The sequence below is a fragment of the Melanostigma gelatinosum genome (genome assembly GCF_949748355.1).
Source record: "Melanostigma gelatinosum genome assembly, chromosome: 18".
NCBI classification, from domain to species: domain Eukaryota; kingdom Metazoa; phylum Chordata; class Actinopteri; order Perciformes; family Zoarcidae; genus Melanostigma; species Melanostigma gelatinosum.
In genome coordinates, this window is record NC_136651.1 from 9,096,824 (window position 1) to 9,118,049 (window position 21,226).

Consider the following 21,226-nt stretch of genomic DNA (forward strand, 5'->3'; position numbering starts at 1 on the left):
GAAGATGAAGAAGAGGAAGCTCAGTCCTCACAGCTTCATCAAAGACAAACTAAACAGATGGGAACAGAAGCTGATGGAGAGGACTGTGGAGGACCAGAACCAGACAGGAACTTGGATCCAGATAGACATCCAGAACCAGATACTGATGAGAAGACTGGAGACTCTTCTGACACTGATGAGGGTGGTGATGGGAAGAAGACCAGAGAACCTCAGTCAGGTTTAAACTATGTGAAACCTGATGAAGTCCGTGTCACTGATTCACGATGTAGCGCTGGTGAAAAACATTTTAGATGCTCTGAGTGTGAGAAAACATTTGGCAAGAGTCAAAATCTGAAGAGACACATGAGAACCCACACAGGAGAAAAACCTTTCAACTGCTCAGTCTGTAAGAAATCTTTTAACCAGCATTCACATTTACAGTTACACATGACAACCCACACAGAAGAAAAACCTTTCAGCTGCTCAGTCTGTAAGAAATCTTTTAACCAGCGTTCACATTTACAGAGCCACATGAGAACCCACACAGGAGAAAAGCCTTTCAGCTGCTCAGTCTGTAAGAAATCTTTTAACCAGCGTTCACATTTACAGAGCCACATGAGAACCCACACAGGAGAAAAACCTTTCTGCTGCTCAGTCTGTAAGAAATCTTTTAACGAGCGTTCAGCTTTACAGATACACATGAGAACCCACACAGGAGAAAAACCTTTCTGCTGCTCAGTCTGTAAGAAATCTTTTAACCAGCGTTCACATTTACAGATACACATGAGAACCCACACAGGAGAAAAACCTTTCAGCTGCTCAGTCTGTAAGAAATCTTTTAACCATCGTTCAACTTTACAGCGACACATGAGAACCCACACAGGAGAAAAACCTTTCAGCTGCTCAGTCTGTAAGAAATCTTTTAACCAGAGTTCAACTTTACAGAAACACATGAGAACCCACACAGGAAACAATCCCCTTTAGCTGTTGTGGTTGCAGTAAAGTTTCCGTTTGTGATAAAAGCTTTCAGCACGAGTCACCTCTGAAGTTACACATGATTAACCGCGGTTCAACTACACTGATTTCAATACAAAAAGTTATTCACTGAATGAGTGCCAACTGTACAGTTTGAAATAGTTTTGATGATTATATTGATGATTGATTTGATGGTAATGTAAGTTTAAGACGATGGTTTTACCTGCATCTGTGCACAGTATATTGTATTCAAATGATTTCATCAATAAAAAGTAAAAGGTTTGTGTATTTCACTGGTTCATACAGTTGTACATAGCACACTTTGTTCATCAGGATTAAATCCATCAGTGACTGGAGTGTGACTCAATAGTTCTTTGTCTTGTTTGCTCTCTTTGCTGCCATTACTGGAATAAAATTGTCATCTTGTCTGACACAAACTCGTAAAAAGGATGAAAAAGGTCCTGAGATGAAGCAATCTACACATTCCTTGGAGTCACAAACCAACAACAGCCTTATCTAGATCTATAATTCCTTCCAGTTGATCAACAGGCCGACACATTCCTGAATGTGTTCACCACTTTTCGATACTTTTTTAGATTGCCGGTGGCTTTTCTTGATCGTACCATCATCTTATCCTAATCGTTGTGCTCCCCAGGCCTCTTGTTCATGTGTATGAGTACTTTTACCAGCTCAACTTTAGGTAACCATGAAACAGGCCCCACCTTTGACTTTATCACACAGCTCCAACACAATATATCAGGATTGGTGCGGCAGCAAAGGGGTTGGACCTGATCACACCCGGCCCTCATACATTGTGTTACATAATGCTGTTTGGAAAATACTAAATGCTAAAAATAGTGCGGAATGAAAGAAATCTATGGAGATTAAAACAATAAATAAAATGTCAGTGAATCAAAAGACATCAAGCTAACTGATGCAGATCAATCAAAGAAAAACAACTCGCTTTTGTACGAGGGAAAAGACAATAGCTCAATCATAGAGTTGGACATATGTCTTTAATGGTAAATACACACGTTTTATGTCGCTCTCACACGGAGCCATCTAAAAAATACATATTACAGGGAGGAACTGAGACAGAGCTCCAGTATTTATCCCACTATGACTACGTCCTCCTCAGTGAACTCATAGAAGGGAACCTCCAGCTTTAGAGGAGCAGGTCCCTTTCTTATCCTTCCTGAAGCATCGTAGTGGGAGCCATGGCACGGACAGTAGTAGCCTCCGAAGTCTCCGGCGTTGGCGATGGGCACACAACCCAGATGGGTGCACACACCGAGGACGATGATCCAGCGGGGGTTAATCACTCTATCCTTGTCATGCTGTGTGTGTTTGTGTGTGCAATCATAATTCCACATGTTTGAAACCGTTTTCCCCTATAGGCGGTGCTGTCGGAGGCCTTCTGGGCTGCTGGCTGACCAGTGGACAGTTCAAACCGCTGCCTCAGATCATAATGGAGCTCAGTCCTCAGCAGCAGCAGAAGCTTTATGGTAGTCTTCTGGCCGTGCTGGGAGACATTCAGTGGACAGATTTGGCTCAGCTAACTGCTCTAGTGATGGGCAACGCCACCCTGAAGCAGCAGCTGACGGCGACCCTTCTCGGGTACATCTCCAAGGAGCTCCAGGCGCAGGTGCACTACGTGGATTAGTGTCTGTGGAAGAACTGGGATACTCTCACTCAGGGGCCCACATGCTCAGAAGGTCTTTTGAAAAGAATGTGAACTGTTTGTATGATGCTGGAGAGACTCTTTATCAAATATGAAATCACATATTGTAAATTTGCACAGACGCCATCACAGTCTTGGTTACAGGTTACTGTGAAAACAGCTGTATACCTGGATTCATTTATTATTGGAAGTGTAAATTTAGAAATTGGCGAAAGCTTCGGTTCGCTGACCAATGACGGTCTGAAAAGACTGAATCCCGGGCCACACTGTTGATTTATGCGAAGTAGCAAGCTAAAGTTTGGATCACGTATATAGCAACTGTTGAAGTACGAAGTAACGTGAAGAAGTACAGTAAAATACTGCACAAGATATCGCCATTTCGTCCTGGGACCTGGTTCGTACAAGGCGTACACTGTAAACAATAAGATCAATAGATCTTTCCAGACGTGGTCTGTGTGCGATTATTTGTGGAATCACGGCAGTGTGTGGTCGATTGAGTGCTGGGTAATGTCTCAGGGAGACAGAGGTCCAAATTCAGAGAGTGCACAATATATCGCTATTTCCCCAAGGGACCAAGTTCGTACGAAGGCATACACTGGAAAACGCAGATCGGCAGAGATCTCATCCAGATGTGGTTTGTGTTTGAGTAATTCGTAGAACTCGGCAGTGTATGGTTGATTGCGTGCAACATAATGTCTCAGGGAGACATAGACTCAAATTGTAATTGTAAAACTGTGGCAACATAATGTCTCAGGGAGACATAGACTCAAAATTGTAATTGTAAAACTGTGGCAGTGTAGGGTTGATTGTGTGCAGTGTAATGTCTCAGAGAGACATAGATTTAGACTTAGGAAGTGTAGTTGATATTGAGAGCAAAGGACAATTGGAGTTGGATGTTTCCACCAGATTCGTGTGCTTGTCAGTTTTTGACGGTCAGTGGAGCAGCACAAGGATGAGACACAAGCTTTGCACTCACCACAGAAACACAAAACACTAGGATAGACTGAGGGAAGCTGAGGGTTAATATACGTGTCAGTTTTACTGGTAGAGTTAGAAAGATTACAGATTTATTGGGAATTGTATTGCTTAGGGACCGTAAACAATTTAGAAGCGAAAACAGAGCAGGCAGACAGTCAGGCAGAGACACTGAAAAAATGGGAGTAGAACTTAGATAAGAACCAGGTGCAGCTCTAGGGAGTGTGAAAGATTGTAGCTAGGGACAGTTCGAGTCTCGTTCAAGGTCGCAAGGCAGAAGAAAATTTGGCAGGAGCTTTGGCTCCCTCTGATGGCACTTCGGGAACTGCAGAAGAAAATTTGGGAGAAGCTTTGGCTCCCTCTGGTGGCACTTCGGGAACTGCAGAAGAAAATTTGGGAGAAGCTTTGGCTCCCTCTGGTGGTACTTCAGGAACTGCAAGAAGAACATTTGACAGAAGCTTTGGCTCCCTCTGGTGGTACTTCAGGAACTGCGGGAAGAACATTTGACAGGAGCTTTGGCTCCATCTGGTGGACATTCGGGAGTACTGCATACAAACAATTTTGAATTGAAAAAAATTGAAATTTGAAATTAGAAAAAAAAGGAATTTTGAAAAAAAAAAAAAAAGATTGGAATTGAATTAAAAACCAAAAATAAAAAAACACAAGAAGACATGGCTGGAGCTGTGGCTCCATCTGGTGGCTATTCAGGAGAACTGCGTGCAAAACTGAAAAAAGCAGTCACAGAGACTGGAGGCAAGACAGCATGGAAAAGAGACAAGATTCATTGGGATAACTGCATGAAACAATGGAAAGAGGAGGGATGGTGGAAGGCGGCCAGTCCACTACCTCCGTCGGTCAACAACCTCCTGCTCATTACCAACGATTTGACAAAACGAGTGGCTCAAGCACAGACTGCAGAGAGAAATCAAACGACAAATCAAACCAAGCGATGGGGGTTCGCTAACCCACTGAAGCAAGCCCGCAAAGACAGAGAAGAGGAACAGCGAGTGGCAATGATGGCACTAGGAACGGCCATGACGGATCGGATGCAGGTGGACATGCCGGCCGGAAAAGGAAAAACCAGGTCCCATCTGTCACTCGACATCACCCCCCTTGACATTACCCCCCTCGACATCACCCCTACCACTCAAGCCCCGGTAGGTCTGGAAAAGACTGCACAGGAACCGGGCCAGGCATCTCTGGCCTCGGCCCCTCCCCCGCCCTCAACTGGCCTGTCTCCAGCACTTCCTCCGGTTCCTCCCCCCCCCAGTATCACCTTTGGTCCCATGGCCCGCCCCCCAAAGGAGAAACAGAAGAGATTGATGCCGGTGAATATCCCCTGAGAGCAGCCCCCACTCTCGCGCACCCACTGCGTGTTCAATTTGTGCCTTTTGGGTTTGCAGACATGACCAGCATGGTACAACAGCTCCCATCCCTCCACGCGGGAGCCAATCCATGGATTGAGCTCATGGAATCTTTGACTGCTGGCCACCAGCTGGCAGTTGGCGACCTGAGAGCACTTCTCTCCCGCTGTCTGGACCCAACCCAGTGTACTGCCCTACTATACATGGCAGACGCTGGTGTGGCACCAGATGCCGACCCCTTTGATCGATATCGTACAGCGTTGTGGCAGGAGCTCAGAACTAAGTTCCCCACTCCAGTGAACCAAGGCGCAGTGGCAGCATTCATCTGGGCCCCGGCAGAGCCCCCCACACATGATGCCACATGATGCAAGCATTACCACAGTGGCACTATGGCACACAATGGTAAAACGAGGCCTCCCTGATGGACCTCGCCGGTGCATGGACGTAGTGGTTGGCCTAGAAGAAATAACACAAGACATGTGGAACGCCCAGCTCCGACATTACCTCTCTAAGCACATTCAAACTGAGGCGGGTAGCGACTCAGAAATTAAGGCCCTGCAGAAGGCCCTACTCAAGAAACAACTCAAAGAACAAGACGCGGCTGAGGCAACCATGAAATCTAAGGCTAAACAGCAACAACAGCTGGTAGTCCAACCTGCACCGACTCCACCTCCAACGGCACCTACTCCTTCCGTCCCACTGGAGGTCATGATGGCTATGATGTCAGCAGCCGGTGAACAGTCACGCCCATGGGTCCCACAGGGCCAATGGGGTGGAAGAGGAGGAGCCAGAAGAAGAGGAGCGCCTGGAGGCAGAGGAGCATCCTATTTCTGCTACAACTGTGGGAAACCGGGACACTTCGCAAGAGACTGCATGTCAGCACCGCAGCAAACACAGAGAGGAAGAGGACAATACTCCAGAGGAGGAGGCGGACGGGGCTATGAGAGACAAAGACCACAGCAAGGGGCCCATCAGGCTCCTTGGGACGAGGGACATGGTCCCCAAGGCGGGGCCCATGCCACACAGGCAAGTAGCCAACAACAATGGCCCAGAGGTTACAACAGTCCTCCCTATTGACACGCCCCTCAATCACTGGCGTCACACACTCTACATTTCGGCCTCACCAGCGAGCCCTTAATAAGGTGCTCAGTAAATGGACAGGATCACATCTTCCTCGTCGACACTGGAGCCACCTATTCGAGTGTGATGACTACGCAGCCGTTGTCGGACCGGTTTGTGTCAGTGGTGGGAGTCTCTGGCACTCCAGTTCGACAATTTTACACCACCCCTCTCCCCATCACATTTCAAGATGCAACCCTCATGCACAGCTTTCTCTCTGCTCCAAACTGCCCAGTCAACCTGCTAGGACACGATCTGATGACTCGCCTCAATCTGATCATCTGGATGAACCAAGACGGTGTCCATGTCTCGTCCAACCCACCAACTAGTACGTTGTCCATGCCAGTACGCATTCTCTCCCTTGCTCCCGTTACAGAGACGGTGTCCCCCACAGACGAAGAGGTTTTCTGGCTACGCTGTCTTCAAACTGGCCCCCAGACCCCTGCCATCCAATATTGGTTCAACATTCTCAAACCAAAAATCACTCCCACTGCACAAAGACTCTCAGCCCATCTTCGCCTTCACCTTCAATGATCAGCAGTATACCTATGCCTCCCTACCCCAGGGCTACAGGTGCGCCCCAGGCCTATTCAACCACCACTTACGCCTTCATCTTGCTGACCTCTCCCTCCCAGAAGGCGTAGTTCTGATTCAATATGTTGATGATCTGCTTCTGGCAGCAACGTCAGCAGCTCTGCCTCGATTCCTCTGTCCGACTCCTCACTCTATTGGCCGAAAAGGGCTACAAGGTCAAACGTTCAAAGGTGCAGTTCACCAGACGCCAAGTGTTGTTTTTGGGTCGCAATGTTTCATCAGACGGGCAAGGCCTGTCACACATGCACAGGGTCACCATCTTGCAACATCCCCAACCGCTCACTGTTGCCGCTCGCCTCTCATTTCTGGGCTTAACAGGCTACTCACGAGCCCATATCCCAGACTACACCAACCACACCACCATTCTCAGAGAGATGTTGAAGGAAGTGGGCACCAGAAATCTTACTGCCAACTGAGGGCACACAGCACCTTTGTGCCAGCCACAAGAAATATGACGGCTAACTTTACGGATGGACAACCACGTGTGCGAGGAAGTTGCAGTACAAGAAGAAAAATTGAGACCGGATCTCCAGAACACTCCCCACCTCACAGCTGAGGCCTGGCTGTACACAGATGGTTGCTGCTACAAAGGAGAAGAAGGGAACATTGCATCCTATGCAGTGGTGGAACAGAAGAGTGATGGCTATCACCAAACAGTGGAGTCAGGGATACTGCCACAACCCGCTTCAGCACAACTAGGGGAAGTGGAAGCACTGATTCAGGCTCTGAAGTGGAGCACGGACAAAATTGTAAATATCTTCACAGATTCGGTTTACGCCCATGGAGCGGCCCACATCGATGGCCCTGTATGGCGAAGACGCAACTTCACCACTTCAAATGACCACCCCATAAAACACGAAGCAGCTATGAGAAGGCTGGTGGAAGCAATCCAACTACCAAAGGGGGTGGCCATCATGAAATGCAAAGGACATGACACAATCAGATCACGAATCAGCGCCGGTAATGAAGCGGCAGACAGAGCAGCAAAGAAAACGGGAGGCTACACACCTCGCCAAATGGTTATGAAGCCAACATCCGGCCCACCTGAGCTCACAATCGAGCACATCAAAGATCATCAAAAGAAAGCAGGACCTTATGAATGGTCTGAATGGACACGAAAAGGAGCCTCAAAAGACAAAGAAGGTCTGTGGAGAGCCCACGACGGCAGAGTGGTTGCCTCAGCAGAACTGTGTGCAGCACTCCTACCAGGGGCCCACGGACCTACGCACGAGGGAAAGAAATGGACATTGGAAAATTTAAAACAACTATGGTGGCATCCGCATATGGAAGCGATATCTTTCCTCTTCTGCGATGAATGTCAAATTTGTGGCAATCACAACCCAAGAAAACCATTCAAGACACCGATGGGATCTTATCCCGTGCCCTCAGCCTGTTTCCAAGACATCAGCATAGATTATACAGATATGACCAGAGAACAGAGTGCAGGGAAAGAGGTACATCTTGGTAATGGTAGACAGATTTTCAAGTTGGGTGGAAGCAATTCCCACCAAGAGAGAAGACGCGCAGACAGTTGTAAAGTGGCTGCAGACAGAACTGATTCCCCGTTACGGAGTACCGAGATGCATCCGCTCCGATAACGGATCACACTTTAGCAACACCATGCTCGCACAGGTAGAGCAATTTCTGGGAATTACACACCGATTCGGGTCAGTCTATCACCCGCAATCTCAGGGCCTGGTGGAACGAGCGAATCAGACCCTTAAGGGCAAAATTGCCAAAGTTTGCGCGGGCTCCAAATGAACATGGGTTGAGGCCCTGCCCCTGGCCCTTATGGCCATGAGGTCCGGAAAAGGGGGAGAAACACATCTCTCCCCACACGAGATCATGACTGGCCGGCCGATGCCAGGTCCACCCAGAGATGGAGGTCACATGCCACCTCTGGATGTACAGCAGATTGAAATGTCTGACTATATGAGTGCCCTAACTTCTCTTGCTGAAGCTCTCTCCAAGCAGATTGAGAGGACTCGAGCAGTACCTGAAGCAGCGGCAGCTGGAAAGCAGATACAAGTAGGTGATTGGGTCAGGGTCAAGGTTCACAAGCGCAAGTGGACTGACCCCAGGTGGACTGGGCCGTACGAGGTGAAGGAGGTTACTTCACCCTCGGTCCAGGTCAAGGGCAAATCAGGCGCCCCTTGGCACCACCTGACACACTGTGTCCCAGCACCGGTACCAACCAGAACACTGGGAGAAATTCGTACTGATTTGGAAAATGCATCGGGAACTTAGACGCTGTCTAGGGGACCCTTCTGCAAACCCCGCCGACCGAGGTCGGCAGCGCTTCACCTGGAAAGGGGTGGGATGTGGGAAGAAAACTATAATGGGGGTGGGTATGGGCATACTAGTTGCCCTCCTGATCTGGGGACTAGAAACCAAGTATCAGACACACCAGCACCCATCTCATTCAACTGCCCCTCTTCCCTCTCCATCCCCGAATCAGACACACACCCGAACTAGACATAGCACCCCACCAGCTTCCGATCCAGACAATTCAGATGATAGGGACCTAAACATCGAGTTACAGCCATTGAATGAGTAGTTCCAAGTCTAATAAGTTCACACCTAGCAGGTGTGAAAAGGGGGATTTGTAAATCAAAATATATTCATTCAATGTTAAATAATATGAGCTATACTTGTAAGCTTATATTGCGGAGTTGTGAGGTCACTGTAAGTAGGTCAAAAACTCCAAGCAGTGCATTCCGTCGCCTGTTCGCACGATAGAAACAGATACAGTGGCCCTGAAAGAAACACTTGCTTAAACCACCAGATTAGGGCAGAAACTGCCATCTTAGAGTAGGAGAAGAGTTCTCTTTATCTATTCACACAGAGACTTCGAAATAGCTTAGAACTGCACCCTTTTCCGGCACCTTAAGTGTTAACAATATGCCGACACACTGACGTTCCAGAGAAGGCGGTCCCGGAACTGAGCCAGTGTGGGTGAAGTTGCACAGAGCTCCATCAGGTCATCTGAACGCTAAAAAACAGATCCACCTCCTACTTTGTATTCAACCAATAGGCTTCCATCAGAAGAACCTTTAACACACATGCGCACTCGGTCTAAGCGCCTTTTAGCTTTTCATTCGCTCCTACAGAGTGAACTTTTCTAGGTCCGTGCACGTTTAACTGCTGGACATAATACTTCTGTTACAAATAAACCTTATTGCTTGAATTGAGCTAAACGCCTCGACCTAAGTTTGTTCACCTGAGTTTTCTCCTCAACATGAGTTATATTCTTAACAGAAGTACACTCATCCGATGAAGGAATTATTTATTCATCAATGGCACTGTTAATCATATAAGAGACAAAGTGGTTCTGTTTGTGATAACGGTTTTATACAAAATGTATGAAATACATTTGACACACCACATGAAACATCACACAGGGGAGGAACGATGGAGCTTTCATCCTATCTTTATCCAAGAGCGTGTTCTTTCAATTTGAGAGCATCACTCATTAAGTCCACGCTCAGATTTGGTACTGTCTTTAGCTTGATCCAGTAGACTAATTGAGTTTTTATTTTCTAGTTAGTGTTGGTTTTCTAGAGGGGGCCGGGGACACGCTCACCTGGAAGAAAATGTTGTACATTTTAAAGTTAAATGCATCAGTCTGGTGCACTCTGAGACCAACATCAAGAACATGAACATAATTCATGCTGAAAGTAAAGCAGTTTAAACTGACAAATGCAGGAAGGACAGCTGGCAAGAAATCACTAACTGTCATTCTGTAAATTAACCGATTTATAATATCACTGCTTCATCTATAACGCGATAGATCTGACTATAATAACACGTGTATTCACGTTCATGTTTTACTTTGATGTATTCTTATTCTTTCAGCTGAGACCCCAGCGATGTGAAACGGACTTTTGGGCAAATAAATAAAAATATATATAAATATAATTCTAAGCAGTACGGAAGTTTCCTTCCATAACTTAAAATCACCCACACCAAATATTAAAGTAGCCGGAGACTGTGAGACACGACTCAAGAAGCCGACACACGTCAGTGAATGTGTGATGAGAGAATATTTACACATTTCTTTTCTATTTACTCCCAAGTCTGTTTCGCACCACTAAGGCTACAGCTGAAAGAACAAGACTAAAATATTGTCATACACGCCATGAAAACACATCTGCAACACATTAATTTACCATAATACACACATGTACTTATAGTCAGATCTATCCTGCTCTAAATGAAGCAGTGATGTCATAAATCTGTTAATTTACTAATTCACACAGTCTGAGATTTATTGCCAGCTGTCTTTTTTTGCATTTGTCAGTTTAAACTGTGATTATGTAACAATCATTAACGGTCCACGTGCCGAGCTCTGATTGGTCAGTGTGTATTTGAAGAAAATGAATTCAATCACACGTTGCTGAGGGAGCAGAGGGGCAGAAAACGGTCTGAAGGCAATTCATTGGTGATATTTTGTCTTCAATAAATAAATGTTGGAAAACAATCACTTGAGTCGTCTCCTTCCACGACCCACAACTGTTACATATGTACCAGATGGAAGGTAACTGAAGATAGGAGTAATGATATACTTTTTTATTAGTTTAAGGGGCTTTTGTTACCCACCAAGTTGCAGCGGAACCGGATGTTCCTCGTAGAACCTGTCTGAATGGACTTTTATCTGTTCACCTTTTCTTCTGGATGGTTCTCCTCTGACTCATCTCCCGAGTCAAAACCACACCCATAATGCATTGCTGGTGAAATCCAGGGAACTGCCATTACATGTGAGGAGAACTGAGTTAGCACTATCACACTGGATTAGAATTCAGGGTGGACTTAACGGAAATATAGCATCGACTGTCCTGTACAATGGTTGGGAGTACTCGACATTCTCTGGTAAAAGCTTTGGATGGGACATCTTGGCAGGACATTTGGAATTATGACAATAAGGGTAGAAATTACAACAAAATTCAGACATCAGTCAGAGTGAGAAGTGATGGAAGTAAAAGTAGATAAGAAGATGTTACTTTCAGATTAAGGTTCGGACATACAGGACTCAATGACACATTATACACATCATGAAAAAGACAGAGTGGGATAAATGTGAGATATGCAACTGTAAAGAAACTGTAGAACATGTGTTGATAGAGTGGAGGAAGAGAAAGACTGAAGAACAGAGTGGTAGATACAGGAAGGGAGTGGAGCATCAAAGGACTGTTAGACAGGGGACAAACAAGTTCAGCTTAAAAGGGCTTTATTTAATATTTTGAATGGAACGGGTTAAAAAGCCAGACTATGACTGCAATATGGAGTTTATTTCTAATTGTTTCATTATATTTATAAATAACATTATTATTGTGTTTAAATGATAACTGTCATAAAGTCATGATGTTACACACTCCGGTCCAGTAGGTGGCGCCTTAAACATTGGTTTGGAGTCCGCCATTATAGTGAAAGAAGAAGAAGGAGAAGAAGAAGAAGAAGAAGAAGAAGACGGAGGAGAGGAAGAAGAAGAGGACTAATCTCCTGGTAGCAGATAAGCTATTGAAGTTAGCTTAGCATGCTACCTGGAAACAGACGGACGAGGACGGAAGTGACCAACACAGCGCAAGTCAGAGTAAACGGTGACAAGGAGTTGACGGAGTTCGTCTGGAGGAAACCTTTCTGTGGTTGAGTGAAAATGTCTAAAGTAGAAATGTTGAGATCTTTAGTCAGCCAGCGACTAACTGCGGCTGAAGAAGATATATTAGGTATGTTTGAAAGAACGATAGCAGAGTACGAGGAGGAAATCTCTCGTTCAAAAGAGGCGAATAAGCGACAACGGGAACTTCTGGACGCCGTTCACAACCCGGAAGTCCGGATACAAAGAGCACGTGGGTTCACTTTATTTCTTCTCTCAAACACTGTTCATGCTCCGGTTGATAACTTTCAATGTAGTTTGGAGTGAGACTCTGTTGCAATTCGTCGTTTTCTTCTTGTCCTGATTTAATACCTGCAAACGTGTCGCTTTTCGGCGAAATTAGCCGTTTTGAATCAAAATATATCATCCACGTGAGTGTAGTAGATCCGTAGAGTTTTCAATTTTTTTAGTCAACTGGCCAGCCAGCGTTTCTCAGATTGGAGTGAGACAAGGAGAAAATGTGATGTCGTGATCTTCGCAATAAAACATATTTGATGCGACGTGTCGAGTCTTGGCCAATCAGCGTTAAGATGTCTACACTGTCTTCATTTCGATGGTCATTTCGATGGTTCTCGCTACTGTATAAATATGCTTGCGGTATTTACAGGCATTAAAGGTATAAGTATTGTGAGGAATTTAAGTGTTAAAGCGCACCTAGCGATGGATATGATGTGTTACAATATGTTTACTTGTAGAAGGTTTAAACTAAAGGGAGAGTTACTGAATTTGTTGTGCACTGTGAGAGAAACCAGAGAATTTATGACACCGCAATAAAGTCAGAGAGGGGGGATGTTGCTGAAGAGTTTCTGAGCACAGCCTTCAAGAAGGGGGGGTGAATTGGTCAAGGAAGTGGCCGAATGAAGTCCGAAGGGTTCAGCCAATCACTGAGCTGATCGATGGGCTAAGGAATGTGTAATATGAGACATTTCAGAGACTTTGGAGGGACAAAGAAACTGAATCCCTGGAGATAATCAGACCTCATCTGGACCATGAGGCGGACACACCAGTCTGTCGTGTGGTGCGGATGGGGCCTCTATTTCATGAAGTATTACTACTGATAATGTAATTCAGTTTGTAACTGCATTTTCTGTTGTTAGTATATTAAATTCCTTTTGATTTAAACTTCAACCAGCTGATTCTGCCCTGCTTAATGATGGAAGAAAGGGGGGGGGGCTGCCTCTTCTCCTCTGCATGCTTCTTCATCTCTGGAGCAAGGAGGGGGGCTTTTACCTTTTGTTTGAGAAATTTTGAACATAACGTGTGTGTGCGCTCATTTGCAATAGTGTTGCGTGTGTCATAGAGCAAAGGTTTGAATCGCCAGGTGAGGCGCTCCCCGTACAAAGAGGGAGCTCTGACACGCAGGTGGTTCAGCTTAAAACTTGTAACTAGTTGTGTTGTGAATCGGGTTCGTCGGTGGGATATTGTGTAGCAACCTGCAGGAACAGCACCTTCCCCATCCCTGAGACTCCAGGACTCCCACACACAATGTGGCCCAACCCTGGCTTGTGTGTGGGTGAAGATAATGCGTCCCTGTGCTGGACAAGTTCAAATAAAGTATAAAGATACAGGGCTCACAAAACACTGAGAGGAGAGATGCGTATGCGGAGCCCTGACTTTGTTTGTTGCTAGGGCTACTTAATCAATTATTGTGTTTTGTGAAACCATAGATCTATGTTTTTGATGCTTGACTTAATAAATTGTTAATACTTGTAGATCGTCTACCGCCCCCCCCCCCCCCCCCCCCCCCGTCCCCCTTCGGGTGCTTGGCACCTCTTTCACCTCTTATGAGTTTGCAGGTATGCTGATTTCTTCTCTCAGCTTCTAGATGACAGGAAATATTTCAACTTAAAGTACAAGTTTGTTCTCTTTGATAACGCCACATGGATTTGGCAGCTTAAAATGGTTCATATGTTCATGTCACATAAGTTGATTACATTATTGTATTATCTGGTTCTAGTGATACTCTGGAAGTGTATGTCCAGGAGACTATTTGCTCAATTCTAAAATGTCTTTGTAACCCCTCTGTGTGTGTTTACTGTTTTCCTGCAGACGTCCAGCAGCTGTTGTTGGTTAAAGAAGAGGTTCCCTCTCAGCAGCGGGAGTCAAGCTCCAGTCTGGACCAGGAGGACCCAGAGCCCCCACACATGAAAGAAGAACAGGAGGAATGCTGCACCAGTCAGGAAGGAGAGCAGCTTCAAGGTCTGGAGGAGGCTGATGTCAAGTTCTCATTCACTCCTGTGAAGAGTGAAGATGAAGAAGAGGAAGCTCAGTCCTCACAGCTTCATCAAAGACAAACTAAACAGATGGGAACAGAAGCTGATGGAGAGGACTGTGGAGGACCAGAACCAGACAGGAACTTGGATCCAGATAGACATCCAGAACCAGATACTGATGAGAAGACTGGAGACTCTTCTGACACTGATGAGGGTGCTGATGGGAAGAAGACCAGAGAACCTCAGTCAGGTTTAAACTATGTGAAACCTGATGACGTCCGTGTCACTGATTCACATTGTAGCGCTGGTGAAAAACATTTTAGATGCTCTGAGTGTGAGAAAACATTTGGCAATAGTCAAAATCTGAAGAGACACATGAGAACCCACACAGGAGAAAAGCCTTTCAGCTGCTCAGTCTGTAAGAAATCTTTTAACCAGCGTTCATATTTACAGATACACATGAGAACCCACACAGGAGAAAAGCCTTTCAGCTGCTCAGTCTGTAAGAAATCTTTTAACGAGCGTTCAACTTTACAGAAACACATGAGAACCCACACAGGAGAAAAGCCTTTCAGCTGCTCAGTCTGTAAGAAATCTTTTAACCAGAGTTCAACTTTACAGATACACATGAGAACCCACACAGGAGAAAAGCCTTTCAGCTGCTCAGTCTGTAAGAAATCTTTTAACCAGAGTTCAACTTTACAGATACACATGAGAACCCACACAGGAGAAAAGCCTTTCAGCTGCTCAGTCTGTAAGAAATCTTTTCACCAGCGTTCAACTTTACAGGGACACATGAGAGCCCACACAGGAGAAAAACCTTTCTGCTGCTCAGTCTGTAAGAAATCTTTTAACGTGCGTTCAACTTTACAGACACACATGAGAACCCACACAGGAGAAAAACCTTTCTGCTGCTCAGTCTGTAAGAAATCTTTTAACGTGCGTTCAACTTTACAGAGCCACATGAGAACCCACACAGGAGAAAAACCTTTCAGCTGCTCAGTCTGTAAGAAATCTTTTAACCAGAGTTCAACTTTACAGATACACATGAGAACCCACACAGGAGAAAAGCCTTTCAGCTGCTCAGTCTGTAAGAAATCTTTTCACCAGCGTTCAACTTTACAGGGACACATGAGAACCCACACAGGAGAAAAACCTTTCTGCTGCTCAGTCTGTAAGAAATCTTTTAACGTGCGTTCAACTTTACAGAGCCACATGAGAACCCACACAGGAGAAAAACCTTTCAGCTGCTCAGTCTGTAAGAAATCTTTTACCGTGCGTTCAACTTTACAAACACACATGAGAACACACACAGGAGAAAAGCCTTTCAGCTGCTCAGTCTGTAAGAAATCTTTTAACAGGCGTTCACATTTACATAGCCACATGAGAACCCACACAGGAAACAATCCCCTTTAGCTGTTGTGGTTGCAGTAAAGTTTCCGTTTGTGATAAAAGCTTTCAGCACGAGTCCCCTCTGAAGTGACACATGATTAACCGCGGTTCAACTACACTGATTTCAATACAAAAAGTTATTCACTGAATGAGTGCCAACTGTACAGTTTGAAATAGTTTTGATGATTATATTGATGATTGATTTGATGGTAATGTAAGTTTAAGACGATGGTTTTACCTGCATCTGTGCACAGTATATTGTATTCAAATGATTTCATCAATAAAAAGTAAAAGGTTTGTGTATTTCACTGGTTCATACAGTTGTACATAGCACACTTTGTTCATCAGGATTAAATCCATCAGTGACTGGAGTGTGACTCAATAGTTCTTTGTCTTGTTTGCACTCTTTGCTGCTGCCATTACTGGAATAAAATTGTCATCTTGTCTGACACAAACTCGTAAAAAGGATGAAAAAGGTCCTGAGATGAAGCAATCTACACATTCTTTGGAGTCACAAACCAACAACATCCTTATCTCGATCTATCGGTCCTTCCAGTTGATCAACAGGCCGACACATTCCTGAATGTGTTCACAACTTGTCGATACTTTTTTAGATTGCCGGTGGCTTTTCTTGATGGTACCATCATCTTATCCTAATCGTTGTGCTCCCCAGGCCTCTTGTTCATGTGTATGAGCACTTTTACCAGCTCAACTTTAGGTAACCATGAAACAGGCCCCACCTTTGACTTCATCACACAGCTCCAACACAATATATCAGGATTGGTGCGGCAGCAAAGGGGTTGGACCTGATCACACCCGGCCCTCATACATTGTGTTACATAATGCTGTTTGGAAAATACGAAATGCTAAAAATAGTGCGGAATGAAAGAAATCTATAGAGATTAAAACAATAAATAAAATGTCAGTGAATCAAAAGACATCAAGCTAACTGATGCAGATCAATCAAAGAAAAACAACTCGCTTTTGTACGAGGGAAAAGACAATAGCTCAATCATAGAGTTGGACATATGTCTTTAATGGTAAATACACACGTTTTATGTCGCTCTCACACGGAGCCATCTAAAAAATACATATTACAGGGAGGAACTGAGACAGAGCTCCAGTATTTATCCCACTATGACTACGTCCTCCTCAGTGAACTCATAGAAGGGAACCTCCAGCTTTAGAGGAGCAGGTCCCTTTCTTATCCTTCCTGAAGCATCGTAGTGGGAGCCATGGCACGGACAGTAGTAGCCTCCGAAGTCTCCGGCGTTGGCGATGGGCACACAACCCAGATGGGTGCACACACCGAGGACGATGATCCAGCGGGGGTTAATCACTCTATCCTTGTCATGCTGTGTGTGTTTGTGTGTGCAATCATAATTCCACATGTTTGAAACCCTTTTCCCCTGTAGGCGGTGCTGTCGGAGGCCTTCTGGGCTGCTGGCTGACCAGTGGACAGTTCAAACCGCTGCCTCAGGTCATAATGGAGCTCAGTCCTCAGCAGCAGCAGAAGCTTGATGGTAGTCTTCTGGCCGTGCTGGGAGACATTCAGTGGACAGATTTGGCTCAGCTAACTGCTCTAGTGATGGACAACGCCACCCTGAAGCAGCAGCTGACGGCGACCCTTCTCGGGTACATCTCCAAGGAGCTCCAGGCGCACGTGCACTACGTGGATTAGTGTCTGTGGAAGAACTGGGATACTCTCACTCAGGGGCCCACATGCTCAGAATGTCTTTTGAAAAGAATGTGAACTGTTTGTATGACGCTTTATTATTGGAAGTACACTCATCCGATGAAGGAATTATTTATTCATCAATGGCACTGTTAATCATATAAGAGACATAGTGGTTCTGTTTGTGATAACGGTTTTATACAAAATGTATGAAATACATTTGACACACCACATGAAACATCACACAGGGGAGGAACGATGGAGCTTTCATCCTATCTTTATCCAAGAGCGTGTTCTTTCAATTTGAGAGCATCGCTCATTGAGTCCACGCTCAGATTTGGTACTGTCTTTAGCTTGATCCAGTAGACTAATTGAGTTTTTATTTTCTAGTTCGTGTTGGTTTTCTAGAGGGGGCCGGGGACACGCTCACCTGGAAGAAAATGTTGTACATTTTAAAGTTAAATGCATCAGTCTGGTGCACTCTGAGACCAACATCAACAACATGAACATAATTCATGCTGAAAGTAACGCAGTTTAAACTGACAAATGCAGGAAGGACAGCTGGCAAGAAATCACTAACTGTCATTCTGTAAATGAACCGATTTATAATATCACTGCTTCATCTATAACGCGATAGATCTGACTATAATAACACGTGTATTCACGTTCATGTTTTACTTTGATGTATTCTTATTCATTCAGCTGAGACCCCAGCGATGTGAAACTGACTTTTGGGCAAATAAATAAAAATATATATAAATATAATTCTAAGCAGTAAGGAAGTTTCCTTCCATAACTTAAAATCACCCACACCAAACATTAAAGTAGCCGGAGACTGTGAGACACGACTCAAGAAGCCGACACACGTCAGTGAATGTGTGATGAGAGAATATTTACACATTTCTTTTCTATTTACTCCCAAGTCTGTTTCGCACCACTAAGGCTACAGCTGAAAGAACAAGGCTAAAATATCGTCATACACGCCATGAAAACACATCTGCAACACATTAATTTACCATAATACACACATGTACTTATAGTCAGATCTATCCTGCTCTAAATGAAGCAGTGATGTCATAAATCTGTTAATTTACTAATTCACACAGTCTGAGATTTATTGCCAGCTGTCTTTTTTTGCATTTGTCAGTTTAAACTGTGATTATGTAATATTCATTAACGGTCCACGTGCCGAGCTCTGATTGGTCAGTGTGTATTTGAAGAAAATGAATTAAATCACACGTTGCTGAGGGAGCAGAGGGGCAGAAAACGGTCTGAAGGCAATTCATTGGTGATATTTTGTCTTCAATAAATAAATGTTGGAAAACAATCACTTGAGTCGTCTCGTTCCACGACCCACAACTGTTACATATGTACAGATGGAAGGTAACTGAAGATAGGAGTAATGATATACTTTTTTATTAGTTTAAGGGGCTTTTGTTACCCACCAAGTTGCAGCGGAACCGGATGTTCCTCCTAGAACCTGTCTGAATGGACTTTTATCTGTTCACCTTTTCTTCTGGATGGTTCTCCTCTGACTCATCTCCCGAGTCAAAACCACACCCATAATGCATTGCTGGTGAAATCCAGGGAACTGCCATTACATGTGAGGAGAACTGAGTTAGCACTATCACACTGGATTAGAATTCAGGGTGGACTTAAAGGAAATATAGCATCGACTGTCCTGTACAATGGTTGGGAGTACTCGACATTCTCTGGTAAAAGCTTTGGATGGGACATCTTGGCAGGACATTTGGAATTATGACAATAAGGGTAGAAATTACAACACAATTCAGACATCAGTCAGAGTGAGAAGTGATGGAAGTAAAAGTAGAAAAGAAGATGTTACTTTCAGATTAAGATTCGGACATACAGGACTCAATGACACATTATACACATCATGAAAAAGACAGAGTGGGATAAATGTGAGATATGCAACTGTAAAGAAACTGTAGAACATGTGCTGATAGAGTGGAGGAAGTTCAGAGTGGAAAGAGAGACTGAAGAACAGAGTGGTAGATACAGGAAGGGAGTGGAGCATCAAAGGACTGTTAGAGACAGTGGACAAACAAGTTCAGCTTAAAAGGGCTTTATTTAATATTTTGAATGGAACGGGTTAAAAAGCCAGACTATGACTGCAATATGGAGTTTATTTCTAATCGTTTCATTATATTTATAAATAACATTATTATTGTGTTTAAATGATAACTGTCATAAAGTCATGATGTTACACACTCCGGTCCAGTAGGTGGCGCCTTAAACATTGGTTTGGAGTCCGCCATTAAAGTGAAAGAAGAAGAAGGAGAAGAAGAAGAAGAAGAAGACGGAGGAGAGGAAGAAGAAGAGGACTACTCTCCTGGTAGCCGATAAAGCTATTGAAGTTAGCTTAGCATGCTACCTGGAAACAGACGGACGAGGACGGAAGTGACCAACACAGCGCAAGTTAGAGTAAACGGTGACAAGGAGTTGACGGAGTTCGTCTGGCGGAAACCTTTCTGTGGTTGAGTGAAAATGTCTAAAGTAGAAATGTTGAGATCTTTAGTCAGCCAGCGACTAACTGCGGCTGAAGAAGATATATTTGGTCTGTTTGAAAGAACGATAGCAGAGTACGAGGAGGAACTCTCTCGTTCAAAAGAGGCGAATAAGCGACAACGGGAACTTCTGGACGCCGTTCACAACCCGGAAGTCCGGATACAAAGAGCACGTGGGTTCACTTTATTTCTTCTCTCAAACACTGTTCATGCTCCGGCTGATAACTTTTAATGTAGTTTTGAGTGAGACTCTGTTGCAATTCGTCGTTTTCTTCTTGTCCTGATTTAATACCTGCAAACGTGTCGCTTTTCGGCGAAATTAGCCGTTTTGAATCAAAATATATCATCCACGTGAGTGTAGTAGATCCGTAGAGTTTTCAATTTTTTTTAGTCAACCGGCCAGCCAGCGTTTCTCAGATTGGAGTGAGACAAGGAGAAAATGTGATGTCGTGATCTTCGCAATAAAACATATTTGATGCGACGTGTCGAGTCTTGGCCAATCAGCGTTAAGATGTCTACACTGTCTTAATTTCGATGGTCATTTCGATGGTTCTCGCTACTGTATAAATATGCTTCCGTATTTACAGGCATTAAACGTATAAGTATTGTGAGGAATTTAAGTGTTAAAGCGCACCTAGCGATGGATATGATGTGTTACAATATGTTTACTTGTAGAAGGTTTAAACTAAAGGGAGAGTCACTGAATTTGTTGTGCACTGTGAGGAAAACCAGAGAATTTATGACACCGCCATTAAGTCAGAGAGGGGGGGGGATGTTGCTGAAGAGTTTCTGAGCACAGCCTTCAAGAAAGGGGGTGAATTGGTCAAGGAAGTGGCCGAATGAAGTCCGAAGGGTTCAGCCAATCACTGAGCTGATCGATGGGCTAAGGAATGTGTAATATGAGACATTTCAGAGACTTTGGAGGGACAAAGAAACTGAATCCCCGGAGATCATCAGACCTCATCTGGACCATGAGGCGGACACACCAGTCTGTCGTGTGGTGCGGATGGGGCCTCTATTTCATGAAGTATCACAACTGATAATGTAATTCAGTTTGTAACTGCATTTTCTTTTGTTA

General features: G+C 44.6%; 1 pseudogene across 1 annotated transcript in view; it reads left to right on the top strand.

Moving 5' to 3' along the window:
- Nucleotides 1–5,015: 5,015 nt before the first annotated feature.
- LOC306792310 (thrombospondin-4-B-like) overlaps nt 5,016–21,226 on the top strand; it is a 41,905-nt pseudogene continuing 25,694 nt past the window's right edge. The window contains exon 1 of the transcript in view: nt 5,016–5,027. The product of the transcript in view is annotated as a thrombospondin-4-B-like (transcript). The remainder of the gene's footprint in view (nt 5,028–21,226) is intronic.